Genomic DNA, 20,905 nt, shown 5'->3' with positions numbered 1-20,905 from the left:
CTCTGAGCTCCCTAGTGTGCTGCCAATCATTGTGTGCACCCTATGTCTGGTTCCTCCTTCCAAAGTACATCACCTCATATTTATCAGGATCACATTCCATCTGCCAATGATCTGCCCATCTGATCATTCCACTTGTACTTTCCTGTAAAATCAGAACTTTCTCCTCACTGCCAACCACCCGGTCAATCTTTGTGTCAAACATAAACTTGCTTAGCACAACTCCCACCCCTCCACCCCCCCCCCTCCAGATTCACACCTGTACCATTTATGAATGCTGCAAACAATAAGGGACACAGCACTGATCCCTGTGGTACACCAGGGGACACTGGTCTCCAGTCACACAAACAGCCTTCTCCAACCATCCTCTGCCTCCTGACACTAAGACAATTTTCGTTGTAACTTTTCAAGTTATCCTCGATACTGTGAGATTTTACTTTATGTTTTTCAGTTTCCCATGTGGAACTTTGTCAAAGGCCTTGCTGCAAAAAGAAATAAGCGACCTCCTCAAACTAATTCAATCAAATTCATTAGGTGTGACTTCACTCTGATCAAGCCATGATAATTATCCCTGATCAAACCTTGCGACTCTGATTGGAGTTCGATTTTCTCCTTCCCTATATTCTCCAGTAGTTTCCCGAACAGTGATCTAATACTCGCTCGTCCATAGTACCTTGGCAAATCTCTACCACCCTTACTGTGAAGTAGAATCATACTAGCTGTTCTCAAGTCCTCTGGCACCTCCCCTGTGGTCAGATTCCAATTAAAATTTCCTCCCTTGACTCCAACAGTATCCAGACCTGCGGAATGGTCCAATTTTATACCAGACAAAGCCTCAAACCCCTGCTCGTATTTTACATCAATCTCTTTCGAAGACCTTTCCAGTCCATCTTCTGGAATTCTGTACCTGCATCCTCCTTCTCCCAAGTAAAACAGCTGTGATGGTCTCATGTAACAATCTATCAATGTTCTCCGGGTTGACACACTGGTTGCCCCTTTGGTTTCTAATGGATACGAACTGTTGCTGATTATTCTGTTCTATTTGTCCGTGTAGAATACCGTGGGATTCTCCCTAATCTCGCCTGCTTGCACTTCTCCATGTCCCTCTGTTATTCAGTCCCCTCCATGTTTCTAAGTTTCTGAGTTTCACTACAATCTCCTCTCATCTTTTGAAACTGGATTTCGCAGGCTGAGTTTCCCCATCAGACAATCTTGCCATTTTATGGATTAGTCGGAAAATACCTTTTGCAGTTCCTCTGTAGTCAGTATATTCTATCTTAGATTGGGACTCCAAACGGTACACAATACTCTAAGTTTAGTCTCAGCAACACTACATGCAGCTGGTGCACGACATCTTCTTTATTGCAATTGCATACACATGAATGTAAACCTAATTTTTCGTTTCCTATTTGCATGCGTCCTTCCCAATTCCTTTCACTTTAACTTTTCTTATGATGTTAGTGGGAGAGTTCTTAAAAAAGATCCTCCTGAATATCCAACGATACATTATCCATTAGCTCCTCGTTGTCTACGTCCACAAGAATCATCTTCAAACCATTCCAAAAAATGTTTGCCACTTATGGTTTTCATTTTATTGATGCATTATCATCCTCCCCAGTTTTCCCATTGCCTTCTATATATCCAGAAACACGTTCTTTGTAATTCAGCCCAAGAGACACCCGACCGCGGATTACACGTTAACTGATCTGTAGTTCACCACTCTCCATCGTCATCCTTTCTTAAACTATTGGATAATATTTATAACTTTTGCCATATCCAGACTGGCTAAATATATTTCGGGAATTACTGGAAAATAAGATTAAACTCAATATGTCTATTGCTGCTTCCTCTGAAATTCTTGTATGAAGTCCATCTGATCTGTCAGATTTACAAATACTCAATCCAGCTTCCTTTTCAAAGATGACCTCATCACTGATAAGAATGATCTTAGATTTTACTTACACAAGTCCCATGGTCACTTGGTATTTCTGGGAGAATATCTGGACATTCTTCCATGAAGATAGACCAAAAGAAACTGTTTCTTTCCCCTGTGATTTCTCTGTTCTCTTCAATAAATTACCCTGTCCGCATACCTACTGTTCCACCTTTGATCTTGTTTTTAGTTTTGTTTCATACACTGATGCGCGTTTTTTTTAGCAGTCTTTATGCTTTTCTTTTGTTTGAATTCTGTTTCTCTGTTTGATTTCCTTCTCAGTTTCTTGGTCATCCATTGCTGGGTCCTACATTTCTCCGAATCCACTGGCTTACTACAACACTTGGCATTTTTCTAAGCTGCTTCCATTGACCTAATAGGTAGTTAAAGGTGAGGCTGAAAGGGTTAGATCGGAGAGGAGGGTGGACCAGATTGATGGGAAGGAAGATGAACACAAACGAACGTTCAAAAGGGAGAAATGTGCTGAGTTGGAATATTGGACTGGGATAAGTTGGAGTTAGGGAAAATGGGGAAACTGGTGAAATCTACAGTAATCCCCTGTGGTTGGAGGGTCCCAAGGTAGAAGAGGAACCTTTCTTTATCCATGATTCTGGTGGTTAGGGTTTGGCGATGGAGGAGGCCCAGGGCTCTCATGTCCTTTCCAGAGTGGAAAGGAGAGTTAAAGTGTTTAGCCAAAAGGTGGTGGAGTTGGTCAATGTGGCTGTTCCTGCGATGTTCTCTGAAATGATCCACGTATGTCTCGCCAATGTAGAGAAGACCACACTGAGTTTAAAGGTTGCAGTAGATGAGGTGTTCTATCTCCCTTCATCACCTATCACTTTCAACACCACCTTCATCTACCTATCGCATTCCTAGCTACCTGCCTCCTGCCACACCGCCTTCTCATGTATCCCTCAGTCCCCTTGACCCAGAAGCCTCATTCCTGATAAAGGGTTGTGCCCGAAACAACAATGCTCCTGCTCCGAGTGCTGCCTGACTGTGCTTTTCCAGCGCCACTGATCTCCAGCAGCTGAAGTGCCCACTTTCTCCTCACACCTTCAGGGCTTGCATGATTCAGATTTATGACAGTTACTTCAAATAAACCAAAAGCTACCGTGTACTCAAACGGTATAAAAGAAAACCAATGCATTGTGGTCACTGATCCCAAAATGTCCTCTACAGCAAGGTTTTCAATTAGCTTTTCTGATCATCCAACACCAATTTCTGAATAACCTGATCTCTAGCTCAGTGCTCGACAAAATGTTAATGCCAGCTATCTAACACATGCCCATGAAATCCATTTTTCCCAGCATTAGCATTCAGTTGGGTTAACACAGTTTAGATATAATGTAAACAGGACATTATTACAGCAGTAGCCACAAATGTGTATATCTCATTTTCCTGTTTTATAACATGCCCTACATTTGTATTACAGCTTTCACTTTGATATATAACTCCCATCAATGTTTCCTTCTCCTTGCTGTTTTTACGTTCCACATTACAAGATTCCGTAGAATCTGAGCGACGTGGGCTTTGGGGAGATTAATGGTAGAGATCATCTCGCCACATCATTTATGATCTTCTTAAGCATCATTGTGACATTTTCTCCAGATCTCCCGTTATGCTAGTGGAGTAGAGAAGGACAATGATCGTTCAACAATGCTCTGTACTTCCCCCAGAGAGCTGAGACAGCTCTAACCTGGGTAGGAACCTTACAGCAGGGTGGTAAAGCATTGCTGCTGCTGTACAGGATCTTAGTGAGATCACACCTGGAGTAGTGTGTACAGATTTAGTCTCTTCAATGAAGAAAGGATGTTGTTATATTGGAAGCAGCTCAGAGGTGGTTCCCTCAGCTGATTCCTGCAATGAAGGTGCTTGCTTATAACGAAAGGATGATCAGGTTAATCCAATCGCCATTGGAGTTTACAAAAATAAAGGATGATCGTATTTCAACATAGATGACAGGAAGGAGTCAACAACTGAAGAGAATAACACAGATAGTGGGGGAATCCATTCCGTTCTCCAGCCTGTAACACAGGAACAACAGGAGGATATTCAGGCCTTCGAGCCTGTTACACCAGAATAGGACGACACTGTTCAGCCCCTCGAGCCCGATGTATATTTCTAGGAGGAGGCCAATCAGCCCCTCGAATCTATAACACCGGACCCAGAGTAGGCCATGCTGCACCAGTATACTGTTACACAGCAACAGGATCAGTCCCTTCAGCCTCCTCAAGCCCGTAACATAGGAATTGGAAGTGGTCACACAGTGACTGGAGATTGTTACACTGGGATAACAGGAGGCCATTCAGACCCACCGAGTCTGTTGCAAGGGAAATGTGTTAGGATAAAAACTATCTGAGACTTTTTTCATGAGAAAGGAGGAGGTAATTCAGACACGTGTCTGTTGTATGGGAACAAGAGAAGACCAATCGCTCCCTTTGTCCCATCTCTGGGATACATGAGGAGACCGTTCAGTATCTCCACCGATTATGGAGAAATATGAGAACACCCATCAGACCCACAGAACGTTACACAGCAACGGGAAGATTCCATAATCCCCCACCCCTCTAACGCATCAACAGGAGGTGGTCATTCTGGCCTTGGAGATGACAACATGGGAACGCCAGAAAGACTTCATCCCATCGATTTTGTACACCAGCAGGATGATGAGTCCAGTTACCCACACAAACCGCTTATGCAGCAATTGGGGCACATCTCTTAAAACCTTTTGCCAATCAAACAGGAATTCAAAGAAAACGTAAAGGTTTACAAAAGGGAAGAACTGATAATAACTGAATACATTAGGGAGTAAAATGTAACAATAAAGTATTGTAATTTAAGGCAAATTATTAGAATCCATTGTTGAGGAAATTTGCAAACATAAACCACAAACCATCGGACTCAACATGGTTTTACAAAAGATAAACCATGATTGAAGTGTTTTCTTGAGTTATTTAAAGATGTGACAAACAAGGTGGATAGTGGGAAGCCTGGAGATGGAATCTATCTGGTCTTCGTGAAGGCATCGGATATGTCGCTTCTCCAAAGAGTGAGTGGTAAGATCAGACAGCATCAGTTTAGGAATAATTTATTAGCTTGGATGGAGGCTTGGTTAACTAACAAAATGCAGTCAGATGAATTAAATGTATCATTTTATATTAGAAAATGCAATTTGTAGGGTGTCATAGATTTCAGTTCTCATGCCTCAACCATTTGGGATCGATATTATTACTCGGTTGACGGGATTGAAAATACTATAGCTACATTTTCAGATGACACCAACGTTGGTGGGAAATTACTTCGGAATGATGATGCAAGAGAATTAAAAACTCTATGAATAGGTTGGGTGAATGGGCAAACATTTGGCAATGAAAATTAAAGTGGATAAATATGGGGTTATTCAAGTTGGCCAGCCTAATAAAAAGGCAGATGATTATCTAAATGGAGAGAAACTTCAAAGTGCTGAAGTGCAGAGGGATCTGGGTGCCTGCTTGCATGTCACAGAAAACTTGCTTGCGCGTACTTCAAATACTGAGAAATGCAAGCATAACTTCATCGTTTATTTGTAAAAGGATAGAGTAGAAAGGGAGGGAGTGTTGCTGTAGCTATGCAAGGCATTAGTGAGGCTGCAACTGGAGTACAGTTTGGGTGTCCTGCAGAATGAGGTATTTCCATTGGAGGCAATTCAGAAGAGCTTCATTAGAACGATTCCATATTTGAAGTGTTTGTCTTATGAAGAGAAATTGAGCAGTTCAGGCCTATACTCTCGATTTTATAAGAATGAAAGGAGAGCTCATTGAGGTCTGTAAGATGCGAAATATAATTGAAAGTGTAGATGTGGAGTGGATATTTTTTTCATCAGCCGCAATCTCCAACAAGAGACTAGAGTTTGATGATTGAGAGATAGCAGGGATGTGGAACAGAGGCCGCGATGACATCAGCCATGATTGTATTCCATGGCGGAGCAGATTCGAGGGGTTGGATTCCTAACTGATTCTCCACATTCATATTCAGCTTTTCCACTGTGTTACACATTAATGGGAGAGGACTGTGTATCAAACAGGAAGCAGGCGCTCCGGATAAATCAGTCTTAATCAGTTTGACAGAACGTCACCAGTGGAGTCACACAGTGACCAGTGCTGGGCCGTCAACTATTTACAATCTATATCAATGATCAGGAGGATGGAACAGATATAGAAATACTGAGTTTGGTCATGTTGCTGTGATAAGCAAGAGATTAAATTATCAAGAGAGGGTGGAGGATCTACAGGTAGATACAGAGAAATAAAGGCAATGGAGAATAATTTGGCAGGTGCAATATAACATGATATAATCTGTCATTTCATTTACAGGAATAATGGAAGGCATTATGTTACTGAAATGGAGAGGGATTACAGGGATCAATGATACTGTGTACTGGGGGGTTCTCTCAGACCCGTTCAAACATGGGAGGTTTTGCTCCATCCCTGATCGTCAGCTCCTTCACATTCCAAGTGACCCCATTGCTCTCCGTACACATGGAATGTTTTGAAGTGTTTGGTTGGTGATGGGGATGCTGTTTTCAAACATGTATTAAGGGGTCGGCCTTTATCCAAGATTCATTCATTCATTTCTACATGGAGACCCGAAGACGATGGGAATGCTGTCTGCTTGTGAATGAAGGAACTGTGGCTGCTGTCAGGACAGACGTATTCACCAACATAGTGTACTGTGCATGGACACACGGTAACATTAACAGAGAGAGAGCTACTTCAGTTCCTCTACCTCTCCCCATTGACATGGGTACTCTGCAGATGCCATGTACACCATCGGGAATCCCATTATACTGGATACACCCGGCAGCTCCCTGCTGAGGGTGAAACAATGTATTTACCTCATCCACCATATATATCCTCCATCACCGAATGGTTACATTTATGGCAACATACTGGGAGATGATGGCTATGTCACCCAGTCCTGTTTGGAAAGTTCCAGAACATAGAAGCTGAAAGAAACTGTGACCCGAACAGCCACTGGAAGCACCTTCCTCTCCCCTGGGGTGAAGCTGCAGGACGCGTTAAAGGAGGTGACACCGCTCTGTGACCAGCTCCTTGTTCAATCAGTGTCCCCTCACACTCTGCTCCTGGATTAAGTGTAGCTTGCGAGGCTGTTAATGGAAAACTCGGGTGGGTCCAACGGATCCCTTTCCACACATACACTAACTCTGTGTTTTCAGAGTTTCCCCACTCTGTTACCTTTGCTCCATTTGTTGTTCATGTTACTGACCCAGATGCTGTAACTACAGTCCCCAGGCTCCACCCAAAGATGGGTCAACAAATCCTCATGTCTCCCTGAATGTCTCAGGCAGCTCACAGCACAACCTCCAGCAAACCATCCCCAAACCCTCCACTAAATTTTCAATAAGAGTCAGTCAGAAACTCCTCATCTATAAGTGTTGTGGACAGACCAGATCCCTGCAAAATATTTTAAGAAGGTCGCTTAGACCCAAACCTTTCCTTATTTTAAAAATAGATGTGAAGTTTGCGTTCCAGATATGTTGTGACTGGTCAAACCACTCGACATTAAGCAAAATATAATCTATTCAAATGCTTTAGTTAAAATACAATTAAAGAAAAGAACATTTTGAAATAGCTTATATGTTTGAACACTTACACAAACAATAGATACCGTACCTTCTTGGTATACACTGCTTGGCACAAAGATATATTCAAATACAGATCCTGACATGCAGTTTTCCGATCGAAGCGATATCAACATCAACAGAGATCTCAGAGAGAAAAGCAGCTGGGGATCATGTATTGAAACTTCCAACCCTTTCCGGGATCCCCAACAGCTTCTGAATGCTGCAGCTAAAAGCAAACCGAGTAAAACCTGGTCTGGGAGAGCTGGCCGCTGCCCTTCCATTGTTACCAATGTTTTAATAAAACCTAAAGGCTTTCTCAATTATTTACTTAAACTGTTTTCAGACAGCAGTCCTGCACCTCTGCCTTTATAACCTCTCTTCAAAAAAAAAAAATCCCAAGATGAAATCACCTTTTTATAGTGATAGTATACTCACAACTCCACCTTTAATAAAATGATCCATCAATATACAAAAGGATTCATTTTAGACCTCCTAATCTTCCTCTATGAGTAGACTGGCGGGAATGGCGGGATTACCTTACACTGAAAGACTGAAGTGACTGGGCTTGTATACCCTTGAGTTTAGAAGACTAAGAGGGGATTTGATTGAAACATATAAGATTATGAAAGGATTGGACACTCTGGCAGCAGGAAACATGTTTCTGCTGATGGGTGAGTGCTGAATCAGAGGACACAGCTTACAAATACGGGGTAGACCATTTAGGACAGAGATGAGGAGAAACTTCTTCACCCAGAGAGTGGTGACTGTGTGGAATGCTCTGCCCCAGCGGGCAGTGGAGGCCCAGTCTCTGGATTCGTTTAAGAAAGAGTTGGATAGAGCTCTCAAATATAGTGGAATCAAGGGTTATGGAGATAAGGCAGGAAGAGGATACTGATTAGGAATGATCAGCCATGATCATATTGAATGGTGGTGCAGGCTCGAAGGGCAGAATGTCCTACTCTTGCACCTATTGTCTATAGTCTATTGACTGCAATGCATATATATTACATTGACTCTGAACATACAAATGTTCACAACGAGATTCGATTTCAGTCATTTTACTCCTGCCACAGAATGCCTTTGTCTTTCTTCACTCAAGTTTCCACAACGTGTCAAAACTTAGGTTTTCTAACCCTGTCACATGTATAATTTCATACTGAATGGCGGAAATAATAAGCTCAGTCGACACAGACTGGTATTTTTCTCCCAAAACTTCTCCAAATACTTTAAGGGGTCACGATCAGTGAAAACGATTTGTCTCAGATACGTTATTTGTAATGTAAATGCTGAAATGTTGTAACGCCAACACCAAGCTCAAGGCCTCCTTCCCCATTGTGAAATAAAACTGTTGATGTTTCCACTGGACACTCCAACCACACGTTACATAATGGAGCACTTCTCATCTCTCCCATAGTCCTTCTGAATTACATAGCTCCTCATGTCTCAGCATAAAAGAGTTACATCCTTCTTTACCTCTTAATGCTGTAACCTCTTTACCTGCTACTCCTGGCCTATGCCAGTAAACCTTACTCTCACAGGGATATGTTCTAAGAAAATCTCACACATTCTTCTCAATCTCTCACAGAAACCAAACTTTGATTTCTGAACTCAATCATCATCATCAGCCATTTTAGCTTCTAACCTTCCCATTATTACTCTCTGCTCTTCCACATGAGTTCTCACGACTGCAGGAAGTAAATTGTTGAACTTCTCCAAAATAAGAATCTCTCTAAGGTTCATAGGTTTGCTCTGTTTTAATACCCTTCCCCACCTTTCAAAATTTATTTGATCCTTTCAAACACAACGTGCGTTTAACCAGGCATGCTATTTTAGATTCCTGAAACAGTGTCTGTCAGCTTCTGGCACAAGCTCCTGTGCACTTCAAATGGCTTTCTTTACCTCCTCATACTCAGCAGATACCTCCTCTGATAGGGATGCAAATGCCTACCAGCTTTGTTTGAATCAACTAAATCCACATGTTCTCTGGCAACTGCATTTGTTTAGCCACTTTCTGAAATGATATTAAAAAGGCTCCCTCCATCATTCTCATCAAATTTAGATAATACCTGGATGTATTTAAACAGATCCCCGTCAGACCTTTGGCTATATAGGGTTGCTCATCCTCACTATCCTCCTTATCCAGCCGACTGTCCGCCTTCATCTCCACCTTCTATGTCAACTTTCCTCTCTAATTACTAACTTTTGAAGTTGAAACTCTCTGCTTTTCTTCTCTCTTTTTCTCTGTTTCGTCTTCATTTCCTTTTCTTTTATTTCTACTTTTCATCATAATTGAAACTGTTTCAATTCCTTCTCATGTTCAAGGTGCCTCATTTGAAATTGAATTCTGGCCATTTCCAAAGGTTCTGATGGCGGTTCCACCAAATGTAATTGCCGAGCTCTAGCTGTAATTATCTCTCATTTTCGCACAGACAAACACAATTCCAACTCCAGCTTGTTTGCCAATTCCTACAGCTTCCCTTCTATACCTTTTGTAAAACCCCTAACTTTACTTCTTCCACACCCAGAGAACTCTTAGTGACTGAAATTGTCTTTATACTCAACGCACTGTTTAAACCAACCGAATTCAACATCCAGAACCAAAGACACTAACAACTACCATACGTAACCTTTGAACCCAATAGCCTCCCAGTGCATATTCTCCAGTGTTTGCATGAGCTTTTTCTGGATTCTCTAGTTTCCTTCCACAATCCAAAAGTGTGCATGTCAGGTGAATTGACCATGCTAAATTGTTTGTAGTTTTCAGGGATGTGTGGGTTAGGTGCCTTAGTCGGGGTAAATGTGTAATAATAGGGTAAAGGAATGGGTCTGGGGAGGTTACTCCTCGGAGGGTTGGTGTGGACTTGTTGGGTCGAATGGCCTGTTTGCGGACTGTAGGGTTTGTAATTCTAATTTGGTAAGAGGTCTAATTTGGTAAGAGGTCTTAACACCAATTTCGGCTAAGCTCCTGTCTATTGTTGGAATATTCCGGTCTAATGTTCTCAGATTCTGATCCATTGTTGGAACATTCCAGTCTCATGTTCACAGATTCTGATATCTCCTCCCCTTCTCTCTGGATCTGCTGATCCCTGTCAGTGCTGTCGGTGATGCTCCGCTCATGTTACGGGTTGACACATTGAACGGAGCCCATTTATCATTAAAAGATTGAAACCCTCCACCAGGATAATTAGAATCCATGGAGATTGGTATTAATCGCAGTCACTGAACAAATAGGCTCAGTTAACCAGTTCAATAAATCACTTTTCATATACTGGATGCAATGGATGAGGGTTGCTGAGGGATGGACCATAAATCTTTCAATATTTTATATCTTTTTTTCCTTGTATATGAGAGTATTAACAGAACACTGCAGGGGTCTATGTATGTTCCATTCTGTTTATGAAAGGAGGTCGTTATAAAATAACAGATTGGCTGCATTAAAAATGTTGGGGGGGGGGGGGTGTGGGTAAGTTTCTAGATACCTGAACCCAATGTACGGTACTTCTTGACCAGTGTGCGGCCACTCCTGGTGTTGATGCCCTGTTGTCAAATCCTTTCATAACCTTGAGATAGAGCATTGGGACTGCTGCTCAGGAACAGGCCGAAGCAATTCTGTCCCTATGGGCCTCTTACAGAGGGATAAGAGAAGACCAATCAGCCCATATTAGCCTGTTGCTACTTGAAAAGGTGGAAAGCTGGAATATTGGCACATTTTGTCAACAGAATCATTCAGAACAAAGAGATGTGTTGCTGCAGCTGCATAAAGTGTAACTGAGAGGGCACCTGCAGTACATTGTGTTGTCTGTGTTTCTGTAACTGAGAAAGGATGGACCTCCATCAGATATAGTTTAACGGCTGCTCGTAATCCACAGGTTGTTGTGTCTCGGATTTGTTACACAGGGACAGGAGGAGGCCATGCAGCCTCTCGAATGTGTTTAGAAGAACTGGAGGAGGCCATTAAGCCTCTTGAATCGATTACAGAGGGACATGAGGAGCCTAATCAGACTTTTGAGCCCGTTATAGAGGGGCAGGAAGTGTTGATTTAACTTTCAAGTCTGTTTCACATAAATATTAGTTTTAAATTAGTTGTGGAATAGGAAATACCTGATATCAACATTTAAGTTCTAACTTTGAACAAGGCCAATTTTGAAAGTATTAGGTGACCCCTGTGAAAGGCTGATTGGAATACCCTATTCACAGATAAAGGGATGGTTGGTAAATGCAAGGCCAGCAAAACGTGGTTTCAGAGAGTCCAGAGCCAACGTGTTCCTATTAGTGAGAGGGGCAAGGCTGGTGGGTGCAGGGAGTGCTGGATGGCTAGATATATTGATGCTCTGGTCAAGGTAAGGAAGGAGGCATATGTCAGGTAAACAGAGCTGAGATCAAGTGAATCCCGAGAGGAGTATAAGGGCAATAAGTGTATAGTCAACAGGGAATTCGGGCCAGAAAAATGTGGACATGAGATGGCTTTAGAAATAGGGTTAACGAGGCATTGACGAAATTCTTCAAATCCTTTAATGGTAAAAGATTAACTAGGGGGAGAACTGGGCCCCTTAAAGATCAGTAAGACTACCGATGTGTGGAACCACCCGAGATTGGAGGGATATGAAACAAAACTTTCTCCTCAGTATTTAATGAGGAGGAGGTTACAAGAGCGAGAGAATGAATAAATATACAGTGAAACATTGAAAAGTGTCTATTGTACAAGGAGGTGTTTGACATTTTAAAACGCATAAAGGTGAACAAATCCCTGGGACCTGATCAGTTGTGTCCCAAATGTTTGCGAGAAGCTAGGAAAGAAATTGGTCAGCAATATTTGTATCATTGATTTCCACAGGTGAGGTGTCAAAAGTTTGGAGGGCACCTAACATAGTGTCATTATTTAAAAAGTAAGGGAAAGAAAACAGGTAACTATAGATCGGTGAGCCTGACGTCAATGGTGACTAAATCGTTGGAGGGGATTTTGTTGGAAAGGATGTAAATGCATTTGAAAAGACAAGGACTGAAGAGGGCTTTGTACATTGGCGATCACGTCTCACTGACTCGGTGTAATCTTTTGAGGAAGTGATGAAGATGATTGATGAAGACAGGACAGTGGATGTTGTCTTTATGGAATTCAGTAAGATTACCAAAATGTTCTACATGGTAGACTGGTTAGCAAGGTTAGACTTCCTCGGATCCAGGGAGACCTTGCCATTTAGATCCGAAAATTTCTTCAATATTGGAGACAGGGCGTGACAATGGTCATTTGTTCATTAAACTTGGAGACCTGTGACCAGTAGCGTGCCGCAAAGATGAATCGTGGGTCCACTGCCTTTTGTCACTGATACAAATCATTTACATTTGAGTATATGAAGTATGGTCAGTAAGTTTGTAGATAATTCCAAATTTGGTGGTGTAGTCGACAGTGAAGAATGATCTCTCAGACGATAATGGGACCTTTTTAGGTGAACAGAGGAGTGGCAGATAGAGTATATTTTAGTTACATGTGAGGTGTTGCATTTTGGCAAGACAAATCAAGGTTAGACTTACAGGTAGTGCCCTGTCGAAAGCTGCCAGTGAAGGAGAACTCCATTGAAATTATTGAATCTCTACAGTGAGGAAACAGGCTTTTCGGCACATCGAGGCCACACCGAACCTCTAAACAGTATCCCACTGGACAAACACCTGCCCTATCCCTCTGAGCCTGCATTTCCCATGGCTAATCCACCTTCCCTACACATCCCTGGGTATGGTGCGCAATTTAGCATGGCCAATCTACCCTTATCTGTATATCTTTATACAGTTGGAGTAAAACATAGCACCTGGAGGAAACTCACACAGACACGGGGAGAATGTACAAACTCCACACAGCGAGTCATTCAAGGATGGAATTAAACCCATTTCGCTGCCCTGTGAGGCAGCAAAGTTAGACTAGTGGTGCAGGTTCTCTGTTCCTTGAAAGTGCTGTCACAGGTAGACAGCGCAGTGATGAAGGCATTTGGTGATCTTCCCTTTATTGGTGCGTGCTTTGAGTCGAAGCATTTGCATGACATGTTAAATCTGTGCAGGACATTGGTTTGGCCACTTTTCGGAAAGGCGTTGTCAAACTTGAAAGGGTGCAGAAGAGCTGTAAAAGAATGTTACAGGTGTTGGAGGGTTAGAGTTACAGGGAGAGTTTTAATAGGCTGGGGCTATTTTCAAGTGTTGAGGCTGAGGGGGGACCTTAAAGAGGTTTATAAAATCATGAAGGGAATAGATAAGGTAAAGAGTCAATGTCTTCCAAGGATAGACGAGTCCAAAATTAGAAGACAAAATTTTAAGGTGAGAGGAGAATGATTTAAAAAGGGAAATGAGGGACAACATTTTCACACAGAGACCGCTGTGTCTATGGATTGAACAGACAATAGAGGTGGTGGAGGCAGGTACAGTTACACCATTTAAAAGGCATTTGGATGGATACATGCATGGGAAGTGTTTAGAGGGAGATGGGCCACCTGCTGGCAAGGGGGACGAGATTAATTTAGGATATTTGGCGGTATGGATGACCAGACAGAATGATCTTTTTCCGTGTTGTACATCTCTGAGAGTCTATTGACCCTTCAGTGTATAACACGGGAACAGGAGGAGGCCATTCAGCATCTGAATTTTGCCAATCGGCTTGTTTGCTCAATCACAGAGAGTCAAATACAAAAATACATCATTCAGATTTTGATGGTGCTTTACAGAAACAGGGGAAAGGCCTTTAGTCAAGAAAAAGCTGTAAAGAATGTGAAGAGGCCATTCAGTCCCTCACCTCCATTCCACAGGAGCAGCAGGTGAGCACAGAGCTACTGGAGCCTGTTACTCAGGAGCAGGAGGAGGACATCTACTTTCACAAAACTTGGGATCAGGAGGGAGTCATTCAATTGCTTGAAACTGGGGCACAGGGACAGGAGACAGTCACTCAACTGATCGAGGCTGAGACACAGGAACAGGAGCCAGTTATTCAACTGCTCAAAACTGGGTCACAGGGAAATCTGGAGGCTAGTGAGGCCCGAGGATCCTGTTACGCAGGAACAGGAGGAGGTGACTCAGTCCCCATCAGTATGGGACACTGGGAGAGAAGGGGAGTTTGCTTGGAACAAACAGAAATATGTGATAAGTTGCATCAGTGGTCCATTCAATCCTGCCCCACCATTCACTAAGATCACGGCTGATCTGATGGTGATTCCCTCATTCCATTTTACAGAGCTTCCCCTCTCTGCAGCCTCTGCTCCATTTGTTGGTCATGTTGCAGACCCAGATGCTGTAACAACAGTTACCATGACTCATCCAGAGGGTCGGGTCTAACTGGATGAGTCAGGATTTGAAGAGTCCAATCACAAGAATTAAAACAAAAATAAAGGCATAGCCGGATGTTTCGTTCTCTCACATTCGCAATCTAACTCACATAACCATTACATATTTAGGCTGGAGCCCTGTGTAGATCCGGCTAGTGTACTGCTGAATGCAACCCAGCTATGTGCAGAGTGAAACTCTGTGCAGCCCACACCAATGCTTGATCTATAATCCTGGGCTAAATGTCCAGCATGGGGGGGCTGAGCAGTCCGCACTGGATCATTCATATATAAACCCAGATTGTTGCATTGTTCGGTAACACTGTGTTAGATCGCAGCTCAGTGTGGGGAAACTTGCGACCAATGTTGGAACTGACAGGATGTGCAGCTCCCATCCATTTACAGCTCCATATCTCCAATATGCATTGACAAGGGATGCTGCAAATGTGAAAGTCACTGTGAGGAAGAGATGTAAATGGAAACAATTTAAATACCAATAGTTCTGATTAAGGCGCGTATCACTCTAGTATTTAAAGATGAAATAACTGAGATAATATCCAATAAGATTTTGTAAATGATGCAAACAATAAGAGGGGTTGGTAACGTTCTAGTGGTTGCACTATAAGCCTTCAAATAATCAATGGGAATTAGAGGAACAAATATGCAGGAAGACTGGCGAGACTTGCAGGAGCAATAGGGTTGTCATAATAGGTGACTTTAATTATCCGAACATAGACTGGGACTTCCAGAGGGTTAAGAACTTAGGTGGAACGTAATTTATTAAGTGTGTTCAGGAAAGCTTCCACAAGCAGCATGTACAGGGTCCTAGTCGGGAAGGGACAAACTCGACCTATTGTTGGGAAACAGGGCAGGATAGGTGACGGAGGTAAAGTGGGGGAGCATATTGGGAAAAGTGACCAGAGATGTATTAATGTTAAAATAGTTATGGTAGGGAAAAGAATTGGCCCACAGATTCAAGTTCTAAACTGGGGCAAGGCAAATTTTGTTGAAATTAGACAGGGGATTGCAGAGCTTGATTGGAGTAGTGTGTATCCAGATAGAATGATTCAGAGCAAGTGGGAGGGCTTCAAAAGTGAGATAGCTCGAGTTCAAGGTCTGCATGTTCCGGTGAGGGTGAAGGGAAAGTGAGGCTGGAAGAGTGAACCCTGGAAGACAAGAAATATTGAGGCTCTGACCAGAAAGAAAGGAGGCGTCACTCAAGTACAGGCAGCTGGTTCCAAGGGAATGTCTGGAGGTACACAGGGTTTACAGTAGTTTACTGAAGAAGGAAATCAGCAGGGCTAAAATGGGGTATGAGATAGCCTTGGCTGAGCAGATTAAGATGAATCCAAATTCAGTATAGCAAATAAAAAGAACAACTAGAGAGAGATAGGACGCCTTAAAATCCAAAATGGGCATGCATGTGTAAAACCTCAAGAGATGGGTGAGGTCCTCAATTTCCCCTCTGTGTTTATCATGAAGAAAGACATGAAGACCTGTGAACTTTGGGAGGTTAGTTGCGATATCTTGGTACAGTCAATATCACAGTAGAGGTGTTGTTGGACATATTAGAATTCTTAAAGTCAGGTAAATCTCTTGGTCCTAACCAGATATATCTAAGAGCACTGCACAAGGCGAGAGACGGTAGTTCAGGGGCAAGGTCACAGAAGACTCGGCAGTAGCAAATGTAGTGCCCTTATTCAGAAGGGCTGCAAAGAAAAGTCTGGGAAAGATAGATCAGTAAGCTTCACATCTGTTTCGGAAACCACTAGAGAAGGTTCGGAGATATAAGATATGGATGCATTTGGGAAGACAGAGTTTGACTTGGAGCAGTCAGCATAGCTTTGTGCGTGGCAGATCATGCCTGACAAAGTTTGATAGAGATTTCTGAGGAAGTGACCTGAAAGGTTGATGAGGAAAGATGGTGGACATAGTCTATATGGATTTCAGTAAGGCCTTTGATAAAGTTCCACATGGTAGGCCGCTCTAGAAGGTTAGATCACATGGTCTCCAATGTAAACTGGCAAATTGGCGACACAATTGGCTTAATGTTCTGAAACAAATGGCTATGGTGGAGGTATGCTTGTCAGACTGGAGGCCTGTAACTAGTGGAGTGCCTTAGTGGTCGGTCCTGGGCCCATTGCTGTTTGTTATCTATATCAATGATTTGGACCAGAGTGCACAACGCAACGTTAGTAGGTTTGCAGATGACACTAAATTAGGAGAGATCATTTACAGTGAGGAACGTTATCAGAAATTGCAGCAGTACCTTGATCAGCTGGGGAAGTGGGCTGAGAAATAGCAAATGGAGTTTAATTTAGATAAGTGTGGCGTCTTGCATTTTGGAAAGTCAAATCCAGGTAGGAGTTTAACGACGAATGATAGCGCCTTAAGGCGTGTAGTGGAACAAAAGGTCGTTGGAGATCAGGTGCACGGTTGTCTGAAATTTGAGTCACAGATAGACAGGACAGTGAAGAAGGCTATTGGCACATTGGCCTTCATCAACGCATTGAGTATAGAAGGTGGGACGTTATGCTGCAATTGTACAGGATGTTGGTAAGGCTGCAGTTGGAGTATTGTGTTCAGTTTTGTTCATCTTGCTGGAGAAAGGATATTATTGAACTAGAAAGTATGCAGACAAATTTCCAAAGATGTTTCCTGGGCTATAAGCTCTAAGTTATAGGCACAGGTTGGACAGGTTAGAACTTATTTCTTCACAGCTTAGGAAACTGAGGGGGTTCTTATAGAAGTGTAGCCCTTATAAAATCATGAGAGGCGTGCATGGGGTGAATACTTCAAACGTCTTTCTCAAGTTTGGTGAATCGAAGACTAGAGGACATCCATTAATGTTTGGAAGGGATAAAGTTATAAAAAGGAAACCGAGGCGCAACATTTTTACATAGAGTGTGGTACGCATATGGACTGAGCTGTCAGTGGAAGTGATTGAGGTTGGTACAATAACAACATTGAAAAGGCAATTGGACAAATACACAGATAGGAAAGGATTAGAGGGATACAGAACAAGGGCAGGGAAATGGGGTGAGTCTGGATGTACATTTTGGTAGCCATGGACCAGCTAGGCCAAATGACCAGTCATACTGGCAGTCTCGTTCAATATGACTGTAAATGAGTGTGTTTTGGGGAGAAGATAGGATGCGGGGGCGGGGGGGGGGGGGGGGAGACTGAGATAAAATGACATGGAGGGATATGTTCACAGGTTTCAGAATGAAGACATTTCTATAGTATCATGCAACACGGGTCTGTATTTCGAAGAATTATGAGTGAAAGGGATATTGCTGTGAGTTCAGGCGATGGAGAGCTTTGGATGAGCATTTGTTCTGCAGCTTTGTACCTGCGAATGAGGACAGCAGAGTCTTCGCCTCACTGGGCTGAATCTAACAAAAAGCTGTCGCAGTGACATTTTTATTAAGTGTGACAGAGGGGTTGTCTGCACAAGGCCGAGCTAGTTTCCTGGTGCTATCTTACCAAACTCATCTCATTAACTACCCACCCCACTCCATAGTGTCCCTCTCATACAATGCCAGCCCGATTCTGCCACCCATCATGACTGGAGGTACTCACAATCGCCTGGATGCCCCTGGATATTCTGTGATCACTGACACTGGTGCCATCTTTAAAAGGCCGATCGGCACACGGTTGCGCTTTCTCAGTTTGGAGCTGCCCTGCACATTTTCCCCAAGCATGGCAGCGAAGGGGAAATTACACCACGGTTTGTCGACAGCAACATGGAGGTCCTGGTGGATGGGCAAGTACAAAAGGGGACCATTCTCTTCCCAGAGGGGGCCACACTACCAGACCCACCGAGCATGGTCTGCTCTCTCCACCCAGCTCAGTGCAGTATCTACGGTCTGAAGAAATGTCCAGCAATACAGTACAAACATCAATAACCTTCCCCAGTCTGGAGGGTTAAGGGTCACCGCATTCTATCTGCTGCCTCACACTCACTGTATATCTGTTATAGCACCGACCCCCGAACAAGGCTCATGCTCCACCACTCTCACTACTGCATGCAGCACCTTCCCTCTCTTTCTCTCTTGCCTTTCTAATGCCCCCCACATAGTTATAGAATATTCTGGGGAATGCCAATTATGGAATGTTCCAGGTATTGTTCCAACTTATTCCCAGTTTCAGGTAAACGGCTGTGCCCCAGTGTGTAACACGTAAGAGGATGGAGTAGGGATGTACGTTTTTCAAATGACACACAATTAAAATAAATCATGCGGCCATTCAGTCCTTCAAATATGCTCCAACATTCAATACGTTTGGGGGTGATCTGATGGTTTTCTGAGCTCCATGTTACATGAACTTTCAGTCATTCAACCCCCAGGTTCCTGTTACCGAGCAGACGATTCTCAGACACTTCATACCCCGGGTTTCTTCTAGCATGTGTTCAGAAGGCATTTCTCATGGGGATGGACTCTCCTTTCAATATATTTCATCTGATTTATAAATTCATGCAACAGCCAGCAAGCTTTCCACAGACCAATCAAAAACATGGACTTATTTTATGGTTATCGATATCCAATCACAATTAGTCATTCTGGTTATTTCACTTGTCTCACCTTATTGTATTCAGCCAAAGGCAGCTTCCAAACACTTGTCTCATTATAAAATACAATTTCCAGCAGAGAACATTTTTGTATCAAATACACCTTTTTCCTTGTCATTAAAATTTCTCTTGCCCTTCTTCTGCGGCTGATTCTGTGTGTAGCAGTTACACAGTCTCCCACTCAGTTGGTTGGATGGTTGGTTTGTGATGCAGAGGGAGGCCACCAGCGCAGGTTCAATTCCCCAGAGGTTATCATGAAGGGGATCCTCTCTCAACCTTACCATTTCACCCGTGTGGTGACCTTCAACGTAAACCACCACGAGTGGTCTCTCTAATGAGAGTTATTTGGGACTCTAATCTATCCATATTAGCATTTTAATTTTTAGCAAAATTTTTTACTGAAAAATATATTTTTATTATTATATTAAACGAATAACAAAACAACTCAAATAACTGAACAAAATTACACCCATGTGCATGTATATACAAAATAAGTTAAAGTCTCAAAACGGACAGAAGAAAACAAAAATAAACAATAAATAATAAATAAATAATAACAAAGTGATAGCTCTCGTTCTTCGAGAGCATCAACGGATACACATTCATACGTTCATAGTTCCTAAGATGTGATTCATTAGACAAAATCGTCATGGCTATATAAAAGACCGTTTTAGAGTGGCAAATAAGCCTGCATCGCGGTAATCCAGAAAGGGTTGCCATATCTTACATAAATCTCTGCTTTTCGGTGCACCATACTAATGAGAACGTCCAAAGGGATATTCTCCATGACGAGCTTACAACGACCCAATAGACCCAATAGGGTTTTCAGACATCCAACACAACAGAATATTCTTCCGAGCACATGACGTATGGGGGAGATACTAAACGAGTATTGTGCATCAGTACTTACTGTGGAAAATGATATGGAAGATATAAATTGTAGTGAAATAGATGGTGACACCTTGCAAAATATCGATATTACAGACGAGGAAGTACTGGATGTCTTGAAGCGGGTAAAGGTGGATAAATCCCCAGGACCTGATCAGGTGACACCAGAACTCTGTGGGAAGCTAGAGAAGTGATTGCCGGGCGTCTTGCTGAGATATTTGTAATATGGATAGTCACAGGTGAGGTGCTGGAGACTGGAGGTTCGCTAACGCTGTGCTATTGTATAAGAAGGGTGTTAAGGACAAGCCAGGGAACTTTTGACCAGTGAGCCTGACGTTGGTGATGGGCAAGTTGTTGGAGGGAATCATGAGGGCCAGGATGTGCTTGTATTTGTTAAGGCAAGGACTGATTAGGGATAGTCAACATGGCTTTGTGCGTGAGAAATCATGTCTCACAAACTTGATTTAGTTTCTTGAGGAAGTAACAAAGAGGATTGAGGAGGGCAGAGGGGAAGATGTGATCTATATGGACTTCAGTAAGGGTTTTGATGAGGTTCCCCTTGGGAGACTGAATGGCATGATTAGATCTCATGGAAT

This window comes from Chiloscyllium punctatum, chromosome 30 (assembly GCF_047496795.1).
Source record: "Chiloscyllium punctatum isolate Juve2018m chromosome 30, sChiPun1.3, whole genome shotgun sequence".
Classification (NCBI taxonomy): domain Eukaryota; kingdom Metazoa; phylum Chordata; class Chondrichthyes; order Orectolobiformes; family Hemiscylliidae; genus Chiloscyllium; species Chiloscyllium punctatum.
The sequence above is the reverse complement of the archived record's forward strand: the minus strand, read 5'-3'. Positions refer to the sequence as shown.